Below are 27677 nucleotides of genomic sequence, written 5' to 3'. Positions count from 1 at the left end.
GGGGGATCCAATAATTGGTAAATTTAACCAGCACCTTGAGGACCCTGAAAACTTTCCCCTGACGGAGACCGATTACATTGGGAAAGAGGACCTAAGAGTGTTGATGAAATGTCCAAAAATGTTCCGAATCCAAGACGGTTTGCTGGTAAGGAAATCCAAAGCTGGCCACGATCAGTGGGTGGTTCCTACCTCATTCCGAAGCCTGATGTTAAGTCACGCCCATGATGCGGCCACCGCCGGTCATAGGGGGTTTCACACAACACTGGAAATCTTAAGAGAGGTTGCATACTGGCCACACATGGGCCAGGACCTCAACCAATACTTGAAGGGTTGTCTTGTGTGTGCACAATTTCAGCCAACATCCCTCACACACCGGGCGCCTCTCCAAAAGAGGGGGATGACACTGCCATGGTCAGATTTACAAATCGACTTTGTAGGCCCTGTGATTCGCTCGTCTAGAGGAAACAAATACATGTTGACCGTTACATGCTTGTTTACCAAGTGGGAGGAATGTCTCCCAGCCCCAAATTGCAAGGCAGAAACTGCAGCTGCCCTGATGATTAACCACATCTTTTCCCGTTTCGGTCTACCTCAAAGGATTGAGTCAGACAGGGGTAGCCACTTCACCAGTGAAGTAATGACAAAGATGTGGGAGATACTGGGGGTCAAAAGGAAGTTGCATATTGCTTACCGGCCAGCTTCTTCTGGGGCAGTAGAGAGATATAACCGAACCATTGTGAGCATATTAAAGAAGTTTGTGGCAGATTCTGGGCCAAGTTGGGATATCCGATTACCTCTGGTCCTAATGGCCATCAGATCTACCCCTTCATCTGCAACCAAAATGTCACCATTTGAGTTGATGACTGGACGCAAGATGGTGCTTCCTCAGCATTTGCTCTACAGGACCCAAGAGCAGACACTAATAAATGCCTCCACAACTCATGAGTATGTGGAGAATTTAAGGAAACACCTTCAACATGCTTTTGCTTATGCTCAGCGGAATCTAGAAAGATCAGCTGAGAGTATGAAGACCCACTATGACCTGAAAACTTCCAGGAAGGAATATCAGGTGGGGGACCGGGTCTATCTATACAATTTCCAAAGGAACCAGGCCAAACAGCGAACATTTTTGCCTACATGGAAGGGACCCTTTGAGATTATAGACAAAATCTCCCCTGTGGCCTACAAGATCCGCATCCCCAAAGGCGGTTTGGCAGAGGGGGAAGACAAGTGGGTCCACATTAACCAGTTGAAGTGTTGCCATCCCAGGCACACTCTGCAACAACTGGAGGAATCCTCTGGAATCCTAGATATTAACCACAGCGCCTGGATTTCACTGACCCTGCGAGCCGAAGTGAGGTCAACTAGCAAGGCCGTCTTAATAGTGACCAGCCTGATGTCCACGGACGTCATCGGCTCAAATGGTTTGTGCGCCAGGGCGTCCAACACTACATTGAGGTCCACACAGGGTGTGGCCTCCTGATGGGCGGGTAGAGTTTGGCGAGACCCGTCAACTGCTTTTTGACAATAGGGTTGGCAGAGGAAAAGACCCCTTCCTCTGAATTCCTGAAGGCCCCAATGGGCGCTAAAAAAGTGCGGCAAGTGTCCACCTGCACACCTGAGTGAGCAAGGTGCGCAGAGAAGGAGAGCACGTCGCCCAAGGTACATGCAAGGGGGTTGATCTCCTTAGAGCCTGCCCAGTGACAGAACCTTGTCCATTTACTCTTATACTGGGTCCTGATAGATCTGGTCCTTGCACCCTGTATGATCTCTAGGTTAGCCTGTGAGAGGCTGAGGTGCCCTAGCATGACCTGCTCAGGAACCACACTGTGAGGGCTAACTTCTGTGGCGTGGGGTGGATGACCCTGATATTCAATTATTAATTATTATAAAGTGTGATATATATATCTATTGTTTAAAGTATCAAATAAACCTTTTAAACTTGCATAACAGAACTACTTCTTGGCTCAGTGGGGCCAGGGGGATTCCAAGAGAGGGGTGTTATATAGGGGTAGTCATCCAGAACGCATGAACTGGACATAAAGATATATCAATAAGGGTTTTCATTCAGTATTCTAGACTAGGCGTTGACTTAGCTGTAGTGTTGAATTGAATCCTCTTACACCACCAAGCCCCGGCTTGGCAAGTACACGCCTCTGCTTCGCTATGTAGGCGATGGAAAAAACTTCTGCCCATTCCAAGATGGCATCAGTGTGTGTCGCGTTGCCATGCTACGATGTCAGGTTGCCAAGATGGCACCGACAATTTGCAGTCCGGAACTACTACAAGAGTGGGAGGAAACCGATAAGCAGCGTGTCGCAATCTTGCTTTCTTTGTGAATGCCACAATGCTGTTTCCTGCTACTGCTTCCTTGCCTTGTCCTCCAATGTACTTCTCTTCTGATTCCCAGTGCCCTTGCTTCTTCCTGCTCCACCTCACTCTCTCTGGTGGTCCTCTGCCTAAGTGTTACCAGCACTTTGTCCATTACTGTGCTCCCTGGACTTCCAGGAACCTGTACTCCAGACTGTGCAACATCACAAAGTTGTTTTCCAGGATTGGGTTTTTTCACTATTCTGAAGACTAGCCCTTTCAGGGTAGCCCGCTGTCCTCGCTTTCCTGTGGTGTATACGGGGGGTGACTACTTTGGGGAGATGGGCCCTACCTCTTTGACACAAAACCTCACAAAGAACCTAAGGTAAGGCCTGTCGCTGACACATAATTGATGTCCTGATGTGAAATACTCTTCCTTCTACATCTTTTTAAAATGGATCAATCTAAATGCAGATGGGATCCTGATATTTGTAAACAACCATGAGGGGGCTCTTTTATGACTGTGAATGCAACTTACACCAGATGTTTTACGTACTCTAAGTCCTTAGTCCCCTTTCCTCAATACTGCTTGGGCGTCCCTTTCTAGGGACGGGAGACGGAACCTTTTTCACCAGAAAAAAACCTTCTTCCCCTTTAAATTTAGAGGAGCATGAGGTGCGGCCCTGGGAGCATGCGCTGCTCTGACTCCGCCCTCCAGCGCCACACCTCAGTCCCCATAGACGCGTCGACAATAGATTAACATTGCATAATGACACCAGTTTTATTAGGGAGGAGGATGGTGGGGCGTATGGAGGAAAGGGGACTAAGAGTGCGTTAGTCACTACAGTGAGTAACTTAGACCGCCTGTCCAAAAGCCACGTCTGATCTAGAGCCGGTGTACAAACAGTAATTTGATGGCCGTGGCCTTGGCTCGGACCACATGGGAGTGCATGTTAGCCAGAAGTGGTTTATGCTGCTCCACGTATGCTTCCTTGATGGCCGAGACCATGCATCGTGCTATAGAGGCCTCGGATGCCTGATACCCAGGCCTTGACCCGCCGAAGGTGACAAACAATGCGTCCGACTTGCGGAATCCCTTGGTCCTGTCCAAGTAGAACTTTAGCACACATTTGATATCAAGGCAGTGCAGAACCTTCTGAGCCTCGTCCTTTCGTTCAGCAAAGAAGGTAGGCAGAACTATTTCCTCGTTTAGATGGAAAGCGGAAGGTACCTTAGGTAGGAATGCTGGGTGCATCCGCAGGACTAGCTTATCCTCTGTGGAAAGCGGTATAGGGTTCTGGGGCGACCAGCGCCTGGATTTCACTGACCCTGCGAGCCGAAGTGAGGCCAACTAGCAAGGCCGTCTTAATAGTGACCAGCCTGATGTCCACGGACGTCATCGGCTCAAATGGTTTGTGCGCCAGGGCGTCCAACACTACATTGAGGTCCACACAGGGTGTGGCCTCCTGATGGGCGGGTAGAGTTTGGCGAGACCCGTCAACTGCTTTTTGACAATAGGGTTGGCAGAGGAAAAGACCCCTTCCTCTGAATTCCTGAAGGCCCCAATGGGCGCTAAAAAAGTGCGGCAAGTGTCCACCTGCACACCTGAGTGAGCAAGGTGCGCAGAGAAGGAGAGCACGTCGTCCAAGGTACATGCAAGGGGGTTGATCTCCTTAGAGCCTGTCCAGTGACAGAACCTTGTCCATTTACTTTTATACTGGGTCCTGATAGATCTGGTCCTTGCACCCTGTATGATCTCTAGGTTAGCCTGTGAGAGGCTGAGGTGCCCTAGCATGACCTGCTCAGGAACCACACTGTGAGGGCTAACTTCTGTGGCGTGGGGTGGATGACCCTGCCCCCTTGTTGCGCCAGAAGATGTGCTGGGCCCGTCGGAAGGTGAATGGGGGCCTGTCCGAGAGGCTGAGCAGCTCCGAGAACCATGGTCTGGCTGGCCACCATGGAGCTATCAGAATGATGCTGAGGTGGCAAGACTCATTTATCTTGCATATCACCTTGTGGATCAGCGGCGTGGGTGGGAAGGCGTATGCTGTCATGCCGTTCCACTGAACCTGAAATGCGACGGCTAGGGAGCCGATGCCCTGTCCCTGCCAGGACGCAAACTGTTGGCACTTCCTGTTGTCCCAGGAGGCAAAGAGGTCCACCTGTTGGTGCCCCCATCTGCTGAAGATCTCCAGCAGTACCTGGTCGTAAATGTCCGCTCCCAGTCTGCTGAGTCTGTCCGCCTCCAGGTTGAATTCCCCCGGTATGTGGACGGCCCTGAGGTAGATGATGTTCTCCAGGGCCCATTCCTACATGCTGACTGCTAGTCTGCACACTGCAGGGTTCTGGCACCTCCCTGCTTTTTGACATAGAACATGCTGGTGGAGTTGTCTGTCTGAATGAGGATGACATTTCCCCAAATAACCGGAAGAAAGGCCCTGAGTGCTAGCCAGATGGCCCTTAGTTCCAGCCAATTGATGTGGTACTCCTGCTCCTGCCAGGTCCAGACTCCATGGACGCTGTGGTTGTCCAGAGTGGCCCCCCAGCCCTCGAGAGAGTATCTGTAGTGATGGTGACCTACGGGGTCGGCTGCCGGAAGGGCTTGCCCGTCCGCAGGTTGCAGTCCCTGGACCACCATATGAGGTCCGGGTGAAGAGAAGGAGGAATGTTGATCATCTCCGCCTGAGAGCCCTGCTCCTGGTTCCATGATGCTGTGAAGTGCAGCTGTATTCTCCTAATCCTGAGTCTCATGTGGGGGACGGCCAATAGGACCGCTGCCATGAGACCCAGTAGGTTTTGATACCACCAGGCCGATGTCACTTCTCTGTTGAGGAAGTGAGCAGTGGCCCTCTTGATAGTCGTGATCTTGTCATCCAAGGGGAACACTCTCTCAGAGTCTATGTCCCAGATGAGCCCAAGGAAAGTCAGTCTCTGCGTAGGCTGCAGCGGTGACTTCTTCAGATTGAGCGAAAAGCCCAGATCATGGAGTGTGCTCATAAGAGCGTGGGAAGTGTGGTGCACCACTTATGGAGATATCACCCTGACGAGCCAGTCACCGAGGTACAGGTAGATGTGGTGGCCTTGGGCCCTTAGGAGGGCCGCCACTGTATTCATCAGTCTGGTAAAAACCCTGGGGGCGAGTTGAGGCCAAAGGGAAGCACCTTGTATTGGAAATGGTAGCCCATGATTCTGAATCATAGAAAAGAAAGATGAGGCTGCCAAATCGGATGCGTAGGTACGCATCCTTCAGATCCAGGGAGCACATCCAGTCTCCCTTGCACAATGTCTCCACTATGAGCGCTGGCGTAACCGTCTTGAATTTTCATAGAGGTAGGGAGTGGCTGGATAGGTCCAGCACAACCCTCAGGCCCACCTGGTTCTTTTTCTGAATGGTGAAAATCCTGGAGTAGAAGCCCATGCCTCGCTGGGCGGCTGGGACTTCCTCCACTGCCTGGCACTGGACGAGCGACCGGATCTCTGACAAAAGAGTTGCTGTCCCAATCAGTGGGAGTGGAGGGGAGGAGGGAGGAGAGGCAGGGATAGGTAGGTGGTACCCTGTGGATACTACAAAATTCTGGTGCCAGAAATGAGCGTGGAGAGCAAGCCTGCCCCCCACCGGAGACATGTGGACCCGAGGGGGCCTGTCATGCCTTCTTTCCCTCCAAGGCTGTTGCTAAGGAGGGGGACTGGAAAAAGCCCTTACTCCCCCCAACCTCCTTTTGTTGTTTGCGTGATGTTCAGTCGGCGAACAGCTCGGCAACCTGGACCCCCTCTCTTGGAAGCCGCATAACCCTCCATATGTACGCCCCCTGTCGAGCGCTGCTGTGACTGGGTTTACGTTTTGGGCATTTGTGAGGATGGATAAAGACTTTGCCGTTTGTGAGCTGTTTTTCTTTTTATCCAGCTCTTCGTCCATGCAGGAGTTAAAGAGGTCACCCCCTTCGAACGGCAGGTCCAAAATGCGATCGTGGACATCCGGGTTGAACTTAGTAGCATGGAGCCAGGCGTTCTTCAAATGACCGTGGCAATGCAGATTACCCTGCCAGAGGTGTCAATGTTGGCCACGGTGGACTCCATGATGTCTTGTACCACGATCTTGGCCTCTGCCAATCCCGCCTTGAATCGTGATTGGCTCTGTGCCAGAAGCTCTGGGAGGAAATCCACCATTTCCCGCCACAGCCTCTAGTTAGATGCAGTGAGGCATTGGAATAAAGCTTCTTCCCTTACGCCTCCAAGATCTTATCCTCCTCGCCTAGCCGTGCCGCTGACGAGGAGGCCGAAGACGACTGAGGTTTGGAGTAGGGTGATGCCGCAGCAATCACCGAAGAGTGTGGCTGAGGATGGGCCGACAGCAAGAATGTATCTCCCTCCATCTGCCTGTACTTGGCGTCCAGGTGTCGATTGACCGGCTGGACTGAGTGGGGCATGAGCCAACCCTTTTTGGCCAAGGCGACAAAGTCCTTCTGCAACAGGATCCCCGTTGTAGCCGCGGGGTATAGCGTGAGGACCTCAGCGACCACCCCCTCTGCTGTTTGCTCAACTTCGGGCTGAGGCAGGCCCAAGTACTCTGCCAGCCCTGCAAGACGTTCGTGGAAGGCCTTGGCTGACAATGGTGTGTCCGGGTCCTCCTCCTCATCCGTGTCTACCTGGGGGTCTCGTTGGTCAGGCAACGGTGGAGGGGTGCTGGGAGCCGACAGCTGGGCTGTGGAAACCAGAGCCGGAGGCTGCGGCAGAGGCTGGTACGGAACCGCCTGCGCTCTCGGCTGGGGGGCCGGAATGGGCAGCGGGGGCTGCACTGGGGCCTGCAGCAGGGGAGCCATTGGCGGGAGCACGTCCCTAATGGCATCCCCGAGTATAACCCCCATCAGAGGAGATTTCATGAGCCCGAGGACTCTTTCAAAGAACCTGTCCTCACAGGCCGGAGGGGTGGTAGGGGATATTGAAGGGGTAGCAGGCGGATGCTGGTGCTGCTGCATGCCCTGACCATATGGACGCAGCAGAAACCTGCCCTGCGCAAATGAAGGATAGGCTGTAGGCCACGTACCTGGTTGACACCAGTGCCATCTTGACACAGGCTCCTCCACCTGCTCCCATCCATGGTGCAGTATCAGACGGGTGCCCATGTTGTCAGGTGTGTCGGCCATCTTGTCGAGCTGCCCGCCATGTGCCAACGTCGTGTTGCTTGTCTTACTGGGCCCAGCCTCCTCCAGGACTCTTGAGTGTGGATCATGAGGCCTATCCTGCACCTCAGGTCGAGACCTGGTAGGCGTTTCGCCCTCGGCAGAGTTGCCGGCAGTGCCGCGTATAGGCACCCCCTCGGACATGTTGCTGGTACAAGGGCGTGGCCCCTCAATGAAGACCCCGTACAAGAACCTTCTGGTCCCTTAGCACCATCACCGGGAGGATCTACTGACCCCTCTGCCCGTCGGCCGGTAGCTGGATTAGCCTTGGCATTCGTGCTGGTATGAGAACCTGAGAGGTTCCTCCTGCTCGGTTGAGTCCTTGGTAAGGAGTCTCCCTTACAAGGTGTGCTGGAAAAGAATGGCTCTAACTTGGGCCTGGATCGATGTTTGACGAAGTCCTCCAGGTCCTCTGGAAGAGCTCCCTCCACCCGGCTATTCTGTTCCTCAAACACCTCGAAGAAAGCACGTTGCACGCGGTACAAGTCTGCCAGCCGTGGTCGGGGCCAAGGCACCGGAGGCAGAGGGCATGGAGGTCTGACATAGGAAAGAGCCCTTCGCAGGCTGGACATCTGCTGAACCCTGTTGAAGTCGACATGCGCCGGGGAGGAGAGTGACGCCTGAGGACCGAGTACCTGAATGATAAAAAGACAAAAAGACAGAAGAAGTATCCACGCATGGAATTACATGGCCGAAGCCAAACCCAGGAGCACTGGTGATCGGCCCGTTCCCTTCGACGTGGAAGAGGGGAATGAGGTGTGGCGCCGGAGGGCGGAGTCAGGGCAGCGCATGCTCCCAGCCCTGCACGCCTCTAAATTTAAAGGGGAAGACGTTTTTTCTGGTGAAAAAGGTTCTATCTCCCGTCCCCAAGAAGGGGCGCCCGTGCAGTATGGAGGAAAGGGGACAGGATGTAAGAGTAATGTATGTGCTCCGTGCTTGATATCGGCCAAAGGGGACAGTAGAATGGACATGAAAAGAGAACAACATATCTTGCGAGTAATCACAAAATTGCAAATCAGTTGAGGGGTATGAGAGAGGGTGATGAGGAACCTGTGGGACAAAGAATGTATCCATCAGAAAGAACATACCCAACAGATGGTTTGTTCTTCTGCTAATGGATTCCTTATCAAGGCTTTGTATTCAGACGTTATACGTAATTAACATGCAGGATACATTGTGCAATAGCAGCAATGGCACAGTTCTAAAGATGTCAAGCCAACTAGGATTTCATTTTTGGAGTAGACCTCTAGATATTACAAATTAACACAGAGCCTTGAAAAGGCACTAAATGTGTAAACCTTAGGTCGGCTCACAGGTAAAAATTAAAATATTTTGCAAGACTAAGGATTAAACATAATTAAGGCATGCAAACATACTGGTGTGTGTTTTAAAGTAATTCAATGTCTGTTCTCTGAAAAAGAATACACCCTCGCCACTGAGAAAGAAAAAAAAATAAAAATATTTCCAGATTTGTGGTTGATCGACCTACAGGGACCCTAATGCACTACCTGCAATAAAAGTGACTCCTTGTTTGAATTCTGTATGCCTTGGATTGAAACACTTTTGAAGCGGAGCACCCTCTTTGAGTCAAGGGAACGAAACCTTTACATCTACGTGTAGGATGGGAAAAAATACCAGAAGATGCAACTTTCGTGAGATATGAAATTCAGACCAACTATAGCACAAATTAAGGTGATGCCAACAATGCCACTTTTCATTGGTCAACATAAGGAAAGGAGGCTCCATATAAAGCATCTGAAGCATGCTAACCCACACAGATGGCAAACAATAATTATAGAAATTGGGAAGATGCCTTCATGGTGTGGGGTTATAGAGGACAAGAATGGACAAACTAATAACAGACCCCTCATCCAAAACAATGATGGCAAAGTTCATGCCGAAAAACAGGACGAAGAAGGATCTTAGAGGAAAGAAGCTAAGCATCCTGTCAGAAATTAGATGAAAGCAGGTATCACATAATACAAACCTAATCAGGCATTCCCTTGAAAATATAGTGGGTAGTGAGCCTTCATTAGTGACAATAGCCTGATCTTGGCCAAAGAGTAACATCTCCAGAACTGCAGTGAGGTATAATAAAGGGACAACACCCTTTTCATAATTCTTTGCATTAACATGACACCACCTTACACCTGGCGGCATAAATCGACTAATAGGTGAGGTAAGTGGCTGAAATAATCACATTAAGAACATTGTCTGTGTGGTTCCAAATCCTACTACCCCATCCCATCAATAGCCAGTAATTAAAGGAATGGTTCGGTCAACATTTTTTATTGTCCCTACGGGTCGGCCATGTGTTTTTAAGCCTAAGTCGCTCCATTTTAGAAAAATTTCCTATGGACCTTACCCGAGTTTTCGTCCATTAAACGCACGCGAAAACAGGCACCAGGGCGCTGCCATTATGTGATAATCCTATCACTTGCTCCATCGCCCTGGCTGACCTGCTTTTGCGGCACTAAATTATATCCCCCGTCCCTGAGACTATCATCAGCAGACGCGTACCGCCCATTTCACAACTCCAAAGCACGTCTTGTGTCAACAATCGCTGCGCTTGAGCTAATGACGTGTCGCCTTGGAAACGGCAGGAAGCCTCTTTACTCAATAAGTATAAACAGACCGTTTCACAACACACAGCAGCAGATTTTCGATTCCATTCCTCTCTCTGTGTTACTTCGAGTATTCTATGACTCGTTTCTGTGCTCTGGTCAGCTACCTTCGTTGCTTGTAGCCCGTGTGAACAGATACCAGTACCACGGCTATAAATTATTTTCGTTCGTTTACCACACAATGGCTACAATAATGCCCTACATGTACGAGCCCGAGTATACAGAGGAGGAACTACTGGAAAGGGAAACACGCGAAAACGATGGGTCTTCGGACGGCAGTTGGGAGGATGATTCAACAGCTGAAGAGCCTGGACCTAGTCGCATGGACGGTGTTTACACCTGGTGCACATGCAATCGGTGCGAGCCAATGCCAACCGAGGACGAGAACTGCTGCTGCTGTGAAAACTCGGGATGCGTGGCCTACATTTCGGAAGTCGAGCCTCGGCCGCAATGCATCACCGAGCTGCCAGACTTCAGGGCAGCCTGCCTCACACGGTCTGTGTTGAGGATAATGATGGTGCTTATGCACGAACTTCGCACAACTGTTCGTCTTCGTAATCCGAGTAACGAGTAAGTATACTCTGCTTGTGATGCCACTCCTATTTCATGGTCTTCTACTATATCCAAAATTACATATACATATCATGTTAACGCATGAAAGTCGTTCAATAGTGTGCAGTCTCTAGATAGCATTTGTCCAAGCAGAATGCCATTAGTTACAAGAATTGTCATTGACAACAAACGTTTAATAAACTTATCTTGTTCATTTAAAAACAGTTTGCATCATTCTTTTTCACAGGTGGTACCGGCTGGTGGCCTATCGTTCCTTTACATGGTGGCTTCACGGGAGGCTTGGACACCGCGTTCGAAGAGTAATACTCGCCTGTGCCGTTCGTGCCATAAGAGAAACTTTCCTGAGTGACAGCGGTCAGTACAGGGGATTTTCCCTCGATGTGCTGCAACCTGAACCTGTACAATGTGTAAAGTCTTGTATTTTTGGGCCATCAAAATAAGATACAAAATAAAACACCACATATATTTCAACAACGGTTGTGTCGATTTTTTAAATGAATGAAGTGTGTCTCCATTCAAGGATGGACGTCAGACATCTGTGCTCCGAATGGGTGAAGGGCAGGTCGCTGTGAAGCGGGTGGTCACTATCTAAGCTAACATAATATATTCTCAATAATGCATACACTAAATAACACTTGTTCAAAGTCTTTCAGTAGGTTATGTCTCTATAAAAGTCACACATATATCTATACTATCAATTAACATTGGATTATACAGGCCCTAGGTTAAGGGTCTTGACCACTATAATACACTGGTTGAAGTGTGGGTCTGTGCTCACAAGAATCTCCGGTATGTGTCATTTGTTATTGATAGGCAACGATATACTGTGGTAGGGGTCTGATATTAGTTGGGGATCTGCTAGGTGGGCATCATGGCGTGGTCAGTGGTCTGGCACATGAAGAGAATACCTTGCAGGGACACAGGATCAGAATGGCAGTAAGTTTCCACTGGCAAGGGTGCATGGGCAAGGACAAGTTTGTGGAGATGAACGAGCTTTGTGCTTAGTTCAGGCTGGTTCACATGCAGGAAAGTGATCTCAGAGGAAGAGTGATGTGTTACATTTATTAGCTGTTGTAAATACCTCCGGAGTTTTCCAGTCAGAGTGGGAACAAGGGTGGGGGCCATGTGCTCTGCGCGCTGTACTATCGCAGTGAGGCCTGGTCACCAAGATGGAGTCGAAAGGGGGTACAAAAATGGATGCCCCGTGTCCTGCTCAGTGGTCCCATCTACGCAAATGTCAACCAAAGTTAACATCACATAAGGGCAAGGGGCGAACCCACTACTGGAGGCACTTGGTCCGAGTTTCTACTGAGAAGTAAAGGATGAGAGGGGCCTGATGGCCCCTCGCTCCCACACACTTGCCTGCATGCCCACCGGCCCATCCCCCCCATCAAAGGCATTTCGCACCCGTGGATGAGCGCTGCCATGGTGTGCTGTCAGGGGCGATAACGGCCAAGGTGCCAAACACCATGTACACTTCAAAAGGTATCCCACGCCCACCAGGGGCAATCGCTCACATGGCCTCCTCAGACCCCGTGTCTCCAGGCAGGCCAAGCCTGACGCTGGCCGCCCCCCTGCAAACCACATAATAACCCGACATACACACGTCATTCATTCACAAACACACCCCTGTTTCTAATACTTCATAAACCACTTGATATGTCTCATGAGAACATCTTTGTGCTTTGCAAGTCAACTCCTGAACGTTCTACCCGAGAAGCACTGAGATCTATGCTAATCTGCTCGTCGTCGTGCCATCTGTGACCGCTTCGAGCAAACTCGTCAGTGTGCTACCTGTGGCCATCTACCTGTTCTCCTGCAACATACTGCTCGGCCTGCTGAATCCAACTGTTTGTTGGTCAAGGTAAGGCCATGTATCCTAGTCATATTTCGGTGATTTTTAAATTTCTATCTATTTGCGATTAGAGCACCCAATAGTGCTATGTTCATTTGGCTCATTGCTATTGACTTGAGTTTCAATTGTTATGCTATTGATAGATCTATTTATTTTCATCTGTGTCAATTGTCATCGAATTGCATCCTTCGGGGGTCCAGTCTATAATGTAAGCATGTTTCCCTCTTGTGCAAGACAGAACATCCAAGGGACGAGTCACATGTTCAGAGTTTAGTCACATCATTTATACATTTCTGCAACTTATGCAAATACTAAGCCACACATGATGAACTAGTATAGTTCCGGCGAGTAAAACAAACTTTGCATTGAACATTGTATGGTTCATTTACTTTTGTATCACATTTTTATTCATCAAGATTGTTTAATAATGTCAATATTTACTTTTCAGAATTTTCAACAATGCCTGCCTGTTCGATTAGCGGTTGCCCTTCGAAGACCCATGCTAAATCTGAAGGCACTACAATGCATGTATTCCCGAAAACTGTTGATCGAATAAGAGAATGGGTCAGACATTGCGGATATCCACTGGATGAGCTAGAAAGTATAGTCCAAGAAGTCTTACAGGACAAGAGGGGTGATCGATACCGCATCTGCAGCCGGCACTTTTCCTCGAACATGTACGCCACATCTTGGGTAACAAAGAAGAATAAATGGCGAACGACACGAAAATTGCTCGCAAACGCTATTCCCACTCTATTCGTCCACATTCCGCCACTGGTGAGTCAAGTGTCCATTTTTAGCTTCAGGCCTTGCGGTAGTGTGTATGTAGCCGAATGGATTAATTGATATTTTAGGTGTTGTTTCCAATTTGTAATATTTTCGACAGTGATATGAGTGTATAGCTTTTTGAATAATGACATTTATCAATATATTATTTTTAGATTTCATAACCCACAAACGAAATCTATATATGGGCACAGGGAACTGTGCTATATTGCGCATTTTCAATAGCATTACTCTCAAGTATTCCGTCTCCTTACATGGCAATTTTAAATATTGGCATTTCATTATCAAACAATAATTTACCTTTACAACTGCTTGACTATCCCTTGAATCTGAAGCAAGAACATTCTACTTCCGTGACGTGCTCGCAGTTATCAACCACTTCTAGCGCATATCAGGTAATCTTACTTGGCTATTCCTCTACAGACTTGTTTTATGCATGTCAAGTAATAGTTTTTATGTATCGTGTGATTATTTTACCAATTGTTTGGTTAGTGCTTTCCAATTGATATACACCTTAGTTGTCGTCCCCTGGTGTTGCAGCATGAGGTATGGATACTGACAGCTCCATCGACCGTGATCATCAGGACTGGAACACTTGTCGTTTGTTCTACACCATGTTTCATTCGTGGTTAGCCATCGATATGTACCTGTGCGGTCGACCCCAAGTGTGTGTTATGTTTTCAATATTGTAATCCTTACTAATGCAAATACTATGTTTCAGGCAGTTGTTGAAGCGTCAACCCCCGCACTTGATGCAGAGCCTGACATTCAAGTAATTCCAGGGGAAGTGGAAGCGGGACCATGCGGATACGAATCGGCGCAACAGCTTTCGGAAGTGCGCACTACATTTACAACATCCCTAGATATTCTTCAGCAGCACGAGGTATGGATACTGACAGCTCCATCGAGCGTGATCATATAACGTGATTCCATTTGCTATACTTTCTTCCCTATGAACCCAAGTACTGTGTTTCAGGGAGACGATGGAGCTTCCACTACAATCACAACATCCCATTTAGATGATGCAGATGTAAAGAAATCGGAGAAATAAGTCGATTAAATCTGATCATATTTAAATATTCCTTGATTCTTTTAGACAAAGCATCATTTGTGGTTAACTCTTTATATGTACCTGTGCCGTCGACCCCAAGTGCGTGTATGTTTACAATATTGAAAACCATACCAACGCAAGTACTGTGTTTCAGGGAGTTGCGGATGCATCCTCTCCAATACAATCATTCATGGCAGTCCATGCAGAGCCAGAGGTATAGTTACTGACAGTTCCATCGAACTAGGTCATCAGAGCTCGAATACTTGTCGTTTGATTGTTCTACACAATGTTTAAATCGTGTTTAGCTATTGAGATGTACCTGTGTGTTCGTCCGCACGTGTGTTTTATGCTAACAATAATGTGATACATAGTAATGAAAGTAAGGTGTTTCAGGGAGTCGATGGAGCCTCATTCCGTGCTGTCTATGCGGATACAGAAAATATAGTCGTTGCAGCGCAACAGGAAGGGAAGAGATGCGGAAACGAATCGGAGCTACAGCGTGCAGATGTTGAAGGTCGAGTCAAAAAAGTTGCAAAGAAAAGAAACAAAAATAAGGTTAGTTACAAACAGTTCATAACTTTAGACATTTTTTTGTGCTGGGGACTATTTTATGTTTATTTCCAGTCAATTGTACTATACTTTATCTTGTGTTTAAACTGAACATCCCTTTTCCAATCTGTCCTCTAGTTACCCGTGGGTGTACGAACTATACATACACAGACAGTGAAGCGAATGAGAGATGTTGCTTGCCAGACCATTTACACTATGGAGGAACTATTAATTCAGACGCCGCGTGTTGAGACTAGAGATGCTCATGTCCAATGGCCAGAACATGAAATGAATGTGTCCGGAGAATCCAGTAAAGTTGTGAAGGACCATTGCTACACTGCGACTGCAACACCACAAGAAGATGATACTGAATGTATTGAAGATAGCTCTGAAGTAGTCGCAGATCAATTCACACAATCTACACCCGCCAAAAAATTGTCACCAAAAAAGCTGTCGACATTGTTGTGTTCTCCCATCAATGTTGAAGTAACAGATGTTGAAATGACAGAGAATGAACCAGCAGCAGCATTCACCGACGCATCAGAACCTCATATCGGCAATATTTCTTTCAATTCTGCTGATATGTCCTCACCGGCACAGTCCGAAACAACTTTCACGACGGATGACAGTCTAATGAAAGAGGGCAAATACATAGTATTCAACAGTTGTTTGATGGATATTATAAGTATGCTGAAATGTGGGCATTCCGTCAGAGGGAAAGTATGTGGGAAGCCATTGATTCATGTGACTCGTCAAAAACAAGGCAGTAACGTCACAATACATGCCCCCTGTAGATTAAATCATACGTTCTCATGGTCTGCACAACCGATGCTGGGGAAACTGCCAGCAGGCAATCTATTATGTGCAGCTGCATCACTTTTTAGTGGCTCCAGTTTTAGAAAGTTAGAGTCTTTCTTTCAGTTTGTGGGATTCCATTTCATTTCTAAAACGCAGTACTACAAATTCCAACATGATTATCTATTTCCGGCCATTAGTGATGCTTGGAAAATTTAACAATTGTCTCTAGCAAGTACATTCGAAGGCAAACGATTCAGGCTAGCCGGCGATGGACTCTGCGACAGCCCTGGATTTTCTGCCAAGTGCTGCACCTACCACTTTCAGGACATGGATAGTAAGAAAATTGTGAGTTTGGTGGTCGTGCAGGTGTCCCAATGTAAATCCTCAGTGGCCATGGAGAAACTAGGATTTATAAAATCAGTGGAATATATACAATCGAGGGGAATGCACATCGACCTCATAGCCACGGACAGACACGTTTCAATTGCCAAGACAATGAGAGAGCAGTTCCCACATATTAAACATCAATTTGATGTATGGCATCTTGCTAAATCAATCAATAAGAAAATCTTGGCTGCAGGGGAAAAAAAAAGGTTTGGAAAGTATTTCACAGTGGTCCCAGTCTATCGGCAACCATCTTTTGTGGCGCTCCAAAACTTGTGAAGGGTCAGCGGAAATCCTACTTGAAAATGGCTGTCACTGATGCACCACTCTACCAACGTTCACCACTGGACAGAAAACCTACATTTCCACCAATGTGAACATGGCCCTTTGTCCCCAGAGGGGGCACAGAAGAAGAAGTGGTTGGTTTCATCTTCACCCACACACAAAGCCATTGAGAAGATTGTTTTCGATAAAACTCTATCAAGAGATTTGAGGGGGCTGACAGAATTCTGTCACACAGGAGGTTTGGAAGTGTTCCACAATATGTGCCTAAAGTACAGGCCAAAGCGCTTTCATTTCAGCATGCAGGGCATGAAACATAGGACTCTACTTGCGGTCTTGGCCCATAACGAGAATGTGTGCCGTGAACAATCTAGAACTCCAGGTAATGTAGGGATGCTTCGCTACACTACGGCCTTTGCAAAAAGAAGTAAGCAATGGGTGATCAAACCAGTCTATGAGGAAATGGAGTTCGACTTTGTTAAAGGCCTTATTGTTGCTGTACTCGAGAAGCACAGATATGGAATTTTGAGCGTTTCTGCGCAGAGCACTGATGCATTGCCACCAAACATTGCCACTGTGCCATGTCCACCCAAAGAAGAACTCGTTGAGAAGTACAAATCCCGGTTTAAATCATTATAATCTGATTGTCTTTTTGTAAAAAAATGTTATTGTACAGTGTACAAACAAAGTATGCAAACCGTAACCCCTACCTTCACCATCCTGGGTGGCAAACAACCTGGGTGTCATCTTTGACTTCTCTCTCTTTTCACCTCATATCACTGACCTTGTCAATATGTGTATGTATATATTTTTGTTGATGTAACTAAGTTTCGCAATCTCATGCAAATGCTGCGCACTGTTAACCGAGGGGAGGCTTGCGTATTGCAAATAATAAAACAAACAAACAATAAATCTCACTTTCAACTCAACTCCTCGGGTACTTTATACTTTCCCTGACCTTCCCCCAAAAAGTCAATATCCTCATAGTTATGGTTCTCTAGGGCTGCAAAGCTTGCGGACAACGAGGACAAAATTGGGGGCCTTAGAACGCACCAAGCGAGCCGTTGCAGATGGGAGAGAAGCCAGTTCGCATTTACACATTGAGGCCAGTACATAGATGGATTCGAAAATTCAAGTTCTCACAGATGGCTTTACTACGGGATGTTGCAAAGTAAGAATGTATGCTCATTTCGAGTGGAGGTCAGCGGCTTTGATTTTCAGCTCGCGGCCTGAAGAGGCCCACAACTCGCACTGGCAGTATAAGGTTCTATTGTTTTTTGACCTTGAGAGACAGGGACCATGCCGAAAGGACTTCATATGAAGGAGGGGTGCAATAACGTAAGAGACGATAAGGCAGAACATTCGGAAACTAGACCAAGTTTCATGTTAGTTCAGTATACGAAAAATCGTTGTCACAAGCACAGTGGGATTTACGGACTGCATTACGCAGAGACACAATGGAAATTGCAAATATAATGTAAGTAACTCTTTAGACTCTATTATACCGGAATGAAGAATTAATGAATGGATGAATGAATGAATGAAGAGCAAGTAAAACGTTTGTGGGATCGTCTTTGTACCGGGCACATGGGCATGTAGGTCTACATTCCACACGCATGTAGACAAACAGTTGTTTCTCATTGTGTGTTAACCTCGATTTATTTCGTTAGTTTTCGCATTGATTTTAGAGCCGAACATTCTCCATTGCACTATCCTTGCAAGCAAATAGTTTCTGATCTGCCGTAATAAATAAAATGAATAATAGTAATAAAGATCGGCTGCCGAGACTATTTATCATTTTTATGTTTTCAAAACCGGTATATCCTACCCTACTGCCACCAGTTTCAGACCCCGGCAGATGGTTTTTTCAACCGCCAGCTGCAGCTTCTCATAAACAACTGCACCACTTTGACGATCTTATGGGACGATCGCCAAGGGCCCATATGCCCTTACGTGGTACTAGCGGCTAGAAGCAACATATCAACCTTTACACTGGCCTAGTGCCTAGTTGATGGAACAGCCTTGTGGTTCACCGTGCGACCAAAGTGCTTCTTTTAACGAAAACCAACACCCTGAGTACCATAAAGGAACAGCGCGTGACTCACGATAAAACGGAACAGCATTTGCGGATAGAGAGAAAAGACAAAAATCACATTCCGATTTAATATGCCAATTGCTGAATATTCTATAAACATTTAATGTCAAATAAATGTACTATACCAAATGTACCGTGTTGCTGTTTGATTTTAAAGTACAGTTTCATATTCCGAATTGTGGCACGCTGTGTTGTGAGTTTATCTGTATTGGGTTCTGTGTGAAGTCGCGTAGAAGACGACTGGGCGCGTTTGCCTAGGCAGCACAGTAACGTCATGGAGAGAGGCGGGGAATATGAATGTTTTGATAATATCAGGCTCAGGGGCGGGGGATATGATTTAGTGCCGCAAAAGCAGGTCAGCCAGGGCGATGCGGCAAGTGATAGGATTATCACAAAATGGCAGCGCCCTGGTGCCTGTTTTCGCGTGCGTTTAATTGACGAAAACTCGGGTAAGGTCCATAGGAAATTTTTCTAAAATCCAGCGATTTAGGCTTAAAAACACATGGCCGACCCTTAGGGACAATAAAATGTTCTGACCAAACCATTCCTTTAAGGTCTATACTGCCCATGCTTAAATGTGGGGTTTGACCCGCTACCTTTAAATGTCTGGCTCCACAAGAGAAATGTTTTCTGCACCTTCTCAAGTGCCCAAGGACATGAGGCACACAATATAAAAATGCCAATCAACAGCCAATGCGTCTCCCAGAAACTCACTAACAAGAAACTCCATGAAGCAGAACATAGTCTCACTTGAAGGTCTGACAGGAGGCACAGATATCAACCTTGGAACAATCCCAAATTGCTAAATATTTTGTCTATCACCTTCAAGTTCAGTTCCCACTTGAGATGTCTTCTATTTGCAGAATTAATCCATGAGGACATTTTTCTTGTGCTGCCAGATAAACCACTGAGAATGAAAATCCACCTTCTCTTCCAGTGCCGGAATTGAGATGGCTTGCATGAACAGATGGATGGAACCTACTCTTCCCCTGTTATTGAGGTAATGCACAGCGCTGATGTTGTCTTTCAAGTTTTGCAGCAACAGGTGGACACTGGAAAGGATACAAGAGTCATCAAGATAGTCCTTGGCTCAGAGAGGTTTTATGCAGACAATTCTCCATATCCTCCCACGAATACATTCAGAGAATGATGAAAAGAACAACAGAAGAATGGAAACTACATAAAAGGATGAGACTTGAGCCGCAAAAAGGTGCTCCATCTAAAGGGAATCTAAATGAACTTGTTCTGTACATTAGTTTAAAACCCAAACATCTGCATCCAGTGTGACATCTAAACCCCACTCCATGGCTCTTAACGCATGCTTTTATCAAATACATGGGCATATTTCAACACACTAGTAAATATGTATTCCAAAAGGTTGCAGGACACTTTAAAGCCCAAAACGACCAAATCTTTTTTTATGTAAACTTTTACTGCGGCCACGAAACCTCACCAAATTCGGCAAAAATGTTTTTGGCCACATCCAAACAGACATACCAAATCTGGTAAATACGATTAACATTTCAAGTTGATAAAAAAGGTAACAAAAATGTGTTTGCATTGGGACTTTGATAGCCCCTTCCAAAAAAAGCGCACACTTTCAGGTTGCAAATGACATGCTTGAAACAGGGTATTCCCCACTTTTTTTACCAATAATTCTGCCAAATTATATTCTACTGCAAAACAGATAGATAGTGGATTTTGGTTAAGTATATATAACGCGGGAGATGGGGTAGGAGTGGAGTGTGGAGGTGTCCCACCACATTCTCCGATAAGAAAATTGTAAAGAAATTGGCGAAATGTCATTCAGGCAAATTCATTTGAGGAAACCTCATACATCGGGAAACAGAAGTCATCACAATATGCTCTGAATGTACATAAACATGGACCATAAACTCAGAATACAATTACGTACAAATATGTTCGGAATCAATATGGACACACTCTGACACCCAACTCCCACCACACAAATACACCATACAGATACCGCACACAGACATATACAATATGCTTCGAGAAAACAACATAGTCGTACAAAAACCACATACAAACAAGGAAAACAACACACTTGGATTATATAAAAAGACAGAGAATACAAAGAGGAAAAAACACTAAGTGTAAGGTTATTACTAACTTTAAGTTGGTTACATTAAGAATGGCAATGCTTGGCCCGTTTCTGTGCAAATTAATAAAAAGTGTTTAAAAAAAAAGAATGGCAATGCTAAGTTTTAAACCTTCAGTTCAAAGGTTAGAAAAATAGTAAAGTTTACAAACAATGGCAATCGTGTTGTTGAGGTACCGTACAAACATTCAGACCAAATGAAGCATTTATCTAATACAAAGTATTTCAAACATCCACCATTGTCTACGTTATACTGCTTCAGAACCTGTTGGTCACCAACTCGGCGATAATTACAGCCCTCTTTTCATAACAAACAAACAAACGTGGCTTAACCTGCTTGCGTCCCACTGGTTACAGAGCGACAACTTCTTGCTTCAGACCGTGCCGAAAAACCCACATGCTAAGCTATGACACGGCCACATGCATAAATAACTCGACATGATAACAAACATCACACCCAACACTTCTAAACCTGCTACATGGGAAAACAGTCGCGGGGTAAGCTGCCGGTGGAATGCAGGCATTTCCCCACAGTTTACAAAACCCTTTATTAACCTGGGGTTAGAACCTGCCACCATCAACCAAACACCATGTTCTGCGGCTGGCGCAATGTACGCCTCTTATATGCGGGGCCACCGCTTCACCTTATGGCTCACTCCGGAGAACACTCTAAGCATGTTACTAATATACAGGTCTACAGCGGCAATGCACCGGATCACAGAGTCCTCTTTACGCCAAACACACGGGATTACAGGGGCCTCTTTCAGCAATTGCAGGGCCGCCGGATACCAGTTCGTCTTCTACTACCAGCGTCTGTTTGGGGGTCACTTCCCGGGTCCAGGTCCAGGGAAGGTACAGTTCATGGCCGGCAAAGCCGCACCTGGCTGATGCCAGGGGCCACATCGGCTTCGTCTCCTGATGTTCAGGGCCGGGCAGCGAGACGCAGGTGTCAGGGCGTCCAGGCTGCTCCCTGTGCTGTGGGTCGGTTACGGGTGACAGGACATCACTCACCCCTTCTGCGTGTTGCTCCCCCAGTCCGGAGTGTCTCTTTCCTCCAGGGCCGCAGGAGGGCGCACGAGCACTCAGGATGAGCCGCAACCCATACCCTGTCCGCTGCACCACTTCTGGGTGGTGGTTTGGTCGGACACCATTTGTTGGCTGAGTTCGGGGGCTGGCAGGTACTTTCCCCAAGGCCAAGCTGGACTAGCCTTGTGACGACATGGCATGCGGGGCAACAACCGTGGCAGGCAGTTGAGGACCCTTTTGTGGCTCGGTGCCAAAACCACCTGGGGGACAGGCAGGGTGGCCGTGGCGGTCCAGTATTGGGGTTGCCTGCTGCTTAGGTCTCTCCACAGCAGTGGGGGCGTCCTCGGGCTACCAGATGGTGCAGAGCAACCGTGGTCCAGTGCTTGGGGCCTTCCCAATTGACCAGTCCTGCGCATGCAGCATCTCTTATGGTGACCCATTGCTGCCTTCAGTGTGCAGAGTCCGTCCTTTCCCTTATTCCGACCCGGGGGCCCGGCACATCAATGTCCCCTTCAGTTCCGGTGGAACGGGCAGCGTCTTGCTTCCTGGTCCAGATGACCAGGGCTCCTCAATGTCCTTGTGCTAACATAGAACACTCTTCAGTTGGAGTGGCAGGGCTCCTTCTCGGCCACCCATGCTTGGGGAGTATAGGGGGGAAAAGCTGCATGCCTCGGTGTAGATGTGGGGATAGGGAGTCACAACAGACGGGAAGCAGCCGACAGTCGATTGGCGCGTGATAGCTTCTGACGACTTAGGTTTTCACACTCCGAAACCAACGTCTGAGTGCCCATGTGTATTGGCAACGGAAAGTTGTTTCTCCTTTGCTGCTGGAGCTACCCCCAGTATCTGGCAGCAACTAAACCAGCCCCCTTTAGATGTCCTCGTGACACCAGTCCCCTTACTGATGTGCTAGGGCTTTCAACGACCACCTCTTATTAGCTGCGGCATAGATATGCTGGGGCAACAGCACAGTCCTTGTCCCTGAAGTGGCAAACCGAAGAGTGTCCCATCATGCAGCAACCTGCTTTCATGCCGTGGGATATGCTCGAGGGTGCCCCAGTGGAGAGCGCTTCAGCTCAGTTGGCAGACCTGGGTGGCCCACGGTCTACCACAGCAGGAACTCAGTGTTGCCAAACCAGCCCACAAGGGAGGGTGCTTTGGTGGGATGTCTGGCACCAACTGCCCATTTGGGACTCCTCCAGCCCCTCCGAGCCTTGACACGTTTGTAGAGAGCTGCGCGCCACCAGGATGCGGCCGAGCGTGCCAGCTAGACCAGCTATTGGCAGCATTTATTTATTTATTTATTTTTCCACGCTACAGCCGGGCTCCTTCTGTTTGATGCACACACCTCTTACTGTCCTTTAAGACTTCACTGCACAGGCAGCCAGTAGACCGGGAGTGTCGGCACCGCCGGGTGCACGCTTGGGGCCAGTTGTTTTTCTGTTCTTTTGAGATTTGCTCCCAAGTTCACAGCAGGAGACGAATGACGAAGGCACTGTTGGGCTGGCGTTACACTGACCTTGCAGATAGTTTTGTTTCTTAGTAGTGACCATCCGAATACTCATCTGACTAGCACTGCGACATGCGTTGGTGCTGGTGGATTGCCCTTTTCGATCCTTCTTTGCCTCTGTTGTGACCCATGGCACTTCATTGTTCTGCGCTGGTGGGGCTCAGGATACTGTGAGGGCCATGTGCTTCTGTTCGCATAGCATGAACCTGTGTCCAACCTCTGACATGGAGCCGCCAGGCACTTTCATTTAGCTCTGACACAGAGCTGTTCATTTCCACGCCTGCCCTGGGACCTTTACAGGGACTTCAGCAGGGCAGCACGCTGGAGGCTCCTGCCGCCACCCATGGGGCGGCGGCCACTCACTTTCCTGCAGCCGCAGCTCTCCCGCATGGTGGGACCTTGCACCGCTGAGCACAGAGGGCCGTGCAGGCAATACGGCCTCCGGTTGTCACAGCTGGGTATTCCTCTCTCTTCTTGGACAGGCTCCCTTTTGATGCACAGGTAATCCACCGCCCTGTTTTCACTCCGGTTTGGAGCACCGTTTTCTTTTTTTTTTTTTTTTTTTTTTTTTTTTTTGCGGCTGCCCAGGACATAATTCTCTCCCCTGGGGCAGCACGACTTCTTCCCCATCGGGAGGTCAGTCTTGTGGGCCTCTCCCCCATTTACTTTCTGGCAGGCTTCTGGCTTGGGGCTTGCAGGGGCGAGCACCCACCTCTTTCTCTCCCGGGCGGGATCAGTGCGCACACGCGCCGATCGCTGTTTTCGGCAGGAGGCGTCATTTTTTTTTTTTTTTTTTTTTTTAAGAAAAACCCGCTGGGGAAAACTTCAGGCCGACCCTCCCCTGGCCGCCCGAGTAATCTCTTCACCGAGGACCGCGGCCAGGGAGAGTCGGCCAGCAGGGTTCGGTCTTTCCTTTGTTCTCGCGGCTGCGGCCGCTCCATATTCTTCCCTGTCGCGGAAAGGGAATCGGGCACTCAGGGGTGATGGGCACTCCCCGCCCTCTCTTCTAGCGTCGGGTATCACATACCCAGGGTGCGGAACGCCGCCTCTGGTGGGGTGGGGACGGGTGTTCCACAGCTCTCACGTGAGAGAGACCGCCCCTCCTCTTCTTCATCCTCGCAAGGCCAGGGCAGCGCGCCCGCGCTCCGCGGCGGATGTCGTTGGGGGGAGGGGCCTCACCCTCTCCCCGCAGGAACCTCCTTTCCTTCGCGGCAGCCGCCGCTCTCGTTCTTCTCTTTGCGGCGGAACGCCGCGGGGTGTGTGCCCCACCGCAGGGCAGCCCGGGCCTACATCGCCCATTTTGTGGCGGTGAGGCGCAGGCCACGCTGGACCCGCGGTGGGGTCGGACGCTCCTCTTTCCCCCTCCACCACTTACTGGCAGCAGGGGGCCACGCGGACTCGTGGTCCTCGTCGCCATTGTTGGGGGTCGCCGGCCATGGTCATCCGGCGGGCGGCCCCGGGCGCTATCTATGCTAGCGCCGTGCAGTCCCACTATGTGTGGGGGTGGGGGCCGGCCATGGACATCCGGCATGGCCCCGGGTGCCAGGGCATCTGGTACCCTGGCGTGGGGTCACAGCCTGCCAGGCCTCTGACCGAGGGGACCTCGACTGCCATCCTGGCAGGCGAGTCCCTCAGTGTCTGGGCGTGCAGGCCTGCGCCTCCACGTGTAGGCCTGGGGCCTACATGGATAATGAGACACGGACTCAGTCGTTCCTCTTTGGGAGTCTGCAGCCGCTCTGTCTCACGTGCCTGCAGGAGCTCCTTTTATTAGCTTGGGCCATGACACAGTCATGGCCCCTCTTAAAGGGGCAACACACGTGGGAGGAACACATCCCCTTAAAGGGGCAATGCACATTGGGAGGGTCACCCGTAACAGTCGCTACGACCATAGGAAGAGAGGAGACTGCAGAGGGTGGCAATATGCCTCCAGATTATTTTTATGGCCCTCGTTTGCAGGGTGCCAAAGATCATGGACAGTGCCCAAATGGGTGGGTTCAGGGTGCCAAAGGCCAAACTGTGCACAGGGCCTGACTGCACCAGGTGGTTCAGTGGTGCCTGGGATAGAGTCAAAAGAATAGGCCCAGGAAACGTGGTCATGAATAGTGGACCTATCGGGCAGCTCAAACTGCTGGACACGCCAATTGAGAGCATTGTGTAGCTCAGCCAGGCACCGGGCAGATTAGCTCATGCTCAGGTGGCTTTGCGGTGCCCAATCAAAGTGCCCAGTGGGTATTATGACTATAATACTGTAGATTAAAAATGCATTGAAAGGAGCACTATGGTTAAGTGTCTCTTACAATAAAAAACAGAAAAGTTTACTTACTCTACTAATACCACAACACCACTAACCTAGCCCCTGAATCATGTTCAAGGCAGCTAAATCCATATCTTTTTGGTGTATCATTTTGGTGAAGCACGCAGGATCAAGGGTGTGGGAGTTGCCACGTTTTGCTGCTCAGCTGCCAGACAATACCAGGAGGGCCACTGTATCCACCGTAAGCCCCCCCCCACCGACCCCCAGCTATTCAGAAATGTTGCGGGAGACCCACAGGGCCAAAGCCTGCGGTGCGGGATCAAGGGTGCAGGAGTTGCGCTCCCGCAGGGAGTTCTGCGACCGAGAGGAGGGACGTGGTCCTGCATCTGTTGCGGCCCACAACTATCTCGGCATACGTGCAGCAACTGCTATTGCAACTGCAAACTGCAATCTATATACTATTGGAGGGTGAACTCTGGCAGACCCCGAAGTGAGAGGGTTTATAGTCATTGCATCGAAAGTAATAGCATCGAATTCCATACCAGAGAAAAAAAGCATCAGAATAAAAGCATCTAATCCTCTGGGCCGACCTGCGCCCTCCCCAAAAGCAACACCTGCATTGCCAATATTGCATCCAATCCATTTGGCCAACCGTTTATTTACCTATATCTGAAGATACAGTTGGCATGGATAACTTAACCACAACCCCATCTGAACACAAAGATGGCGGCCAACGGGAAACTGTTGGCCGCAAGAGAAGGGGCAATGCAACTAGGATTACCCAAGTGCCAAGCAAAAAACAAGTGAAGGTCCCTGTAACGGTTACTAAGAGAGTGGGTTCAACTCAGTTGGGACATGTTCAGACATACCAAGAAATTGGAACCCAAACAAGTCCCCAGTACAATGGTCCCTCTGGGCTGCGATCTCATGAAAACAAAGGTACCATTGTGGCATTGGAAGAGTCCCTGGTGGGTTTTAAAGAATCAATCATGTACCTTATTAATTTACGGCAGGTAGATCCATTGGGAGAATTTAAGAATATTAAAGAAAAGGTGGGCTCTATAATCCAACTAACGAAGGATGGAAATCAGCTTTGTGTGGACCAAGTTGGTGGAAGTGTTGGCCCAGTAAAATATCCAAGAGGAAATTCCGAAACTGATTTGAACCCGTCAATCGCAAGCTTAACCCAATATTCAGTGAATCGGGTAAGAGGGGTATCGGAAATCCCCATTTTGGTCCGAACGTTTACTCGCACCCCTCTGCATCTCACCCAGGTCTGATCCCCACGTCCAGAAGGCATTCCGCCCCGGCGGGCTGGGACCTCCCCCTACGGCGCCAATGCTTTGCCACTGAGAGGTTTTCCAATTTTTAAATCTAGTTGAAATGGAACAATACGGCGGGAGAGCCTAAACCCTCTGTGCTCATGATTAATGTACCCAAATTACCCTTGTATGTTTTTGAGAATCAGGAATCACTGAAAAATAAATGTACTCACTGGATCGGCCATAGAAAGGGATGTTTATCAGTGATATCCTGTATTGTACTAAGGGCTCACTGTCTGGTGCTAAAAATGATAAGTTACTCACCGTAGTGACTAACGTACTCATAGTCCCCTTTCCTCTATAATGCATGGGCGTCCCGCGCTAGGGATGGGAGACTAAACCTTTTTCACCAGAAAAAAACCTTCTTCCCCTTTAAATTTAGAGGTGCGCACGAGTGTGGCCTTGGGAGCATGCGCTTTCCCGATTCCGCCCACTGGCGCCACTCCTCAGTCCCCACTGACGCGTCGACAATATTACAAACAAGTTCCTGAATACCGCCTGTCCGAAAGCCGCGTCTGACCTAGAGCCGGTATCCAAACAGTAGTGCTTGCAGAAGGCCGAAGCAGCAGTCCAACTGGCCGCCCTGCTGATGACCTGCCACGGGACGTGCCTCTGGAATGTGACCGCAGTGGCCTTGGCTCCGACAGCGTGGGTATTCATGATCACTGGAAGTGGGCTGTGCTGCCCCTCGTAGGCCTCTTTGATGGCCAAAACCATCCACCATGCTATAGAGGCCTTAGAATCCTGATAACCCTGCTTTGACCCCCCCCTCCCGAAGGTGACAAAGAGTGCCTGACTTGCAGAAGCTCTTGGTCCTGTCCAGATAGAATTTTAGAGAGCGCCGGACATCAACACAGTGCAAGACCCTTTGAGCATCGTCCTTAGGATCCGCAAAGAAAGTAGGTAACACCATCTTCCTCATTCAGATGGAAAGAGACCACCACCTTAGGTAAGAA

At 48.7% G+C, this 27677-nt stretch overlaps 1 protein-coding gene across 4 annotated transcripts in view; it reads right to left on the bottom strand.

Annotated features, from left to right (window-relative positions):
• ACSL3 (acyl-CoA synthetase long chain family member 3) overlaps positions 1 to 27677 on the bottom strand; it is a 3215977-nt gene that overhangs the window by 156150 nt on the left and 3032150 nt on the right. The window lies entirely within an intron of this gene.

Source organism: Ambystoma mexicanum, chromosome 10 (genome assembly GCF_040938575.1).
Source record: "Ambystoma mexicanum isolate Mex_15411 chromosome 10, UKY_AmexF1_1, whole genome shotgun sequence".
Taxonomy (NCBI): Eukaryota; Metazoa; Chordata; class Amphibia; order Caudata; family Ambystomatidae; genus Ambystoma; species Ambystoma mexicanum.
The sequence above is the reverse complement of the archived record's forward strand: the minus strand, read 5'-3'. Positions and strand labels throughout refer to the sequence as shown.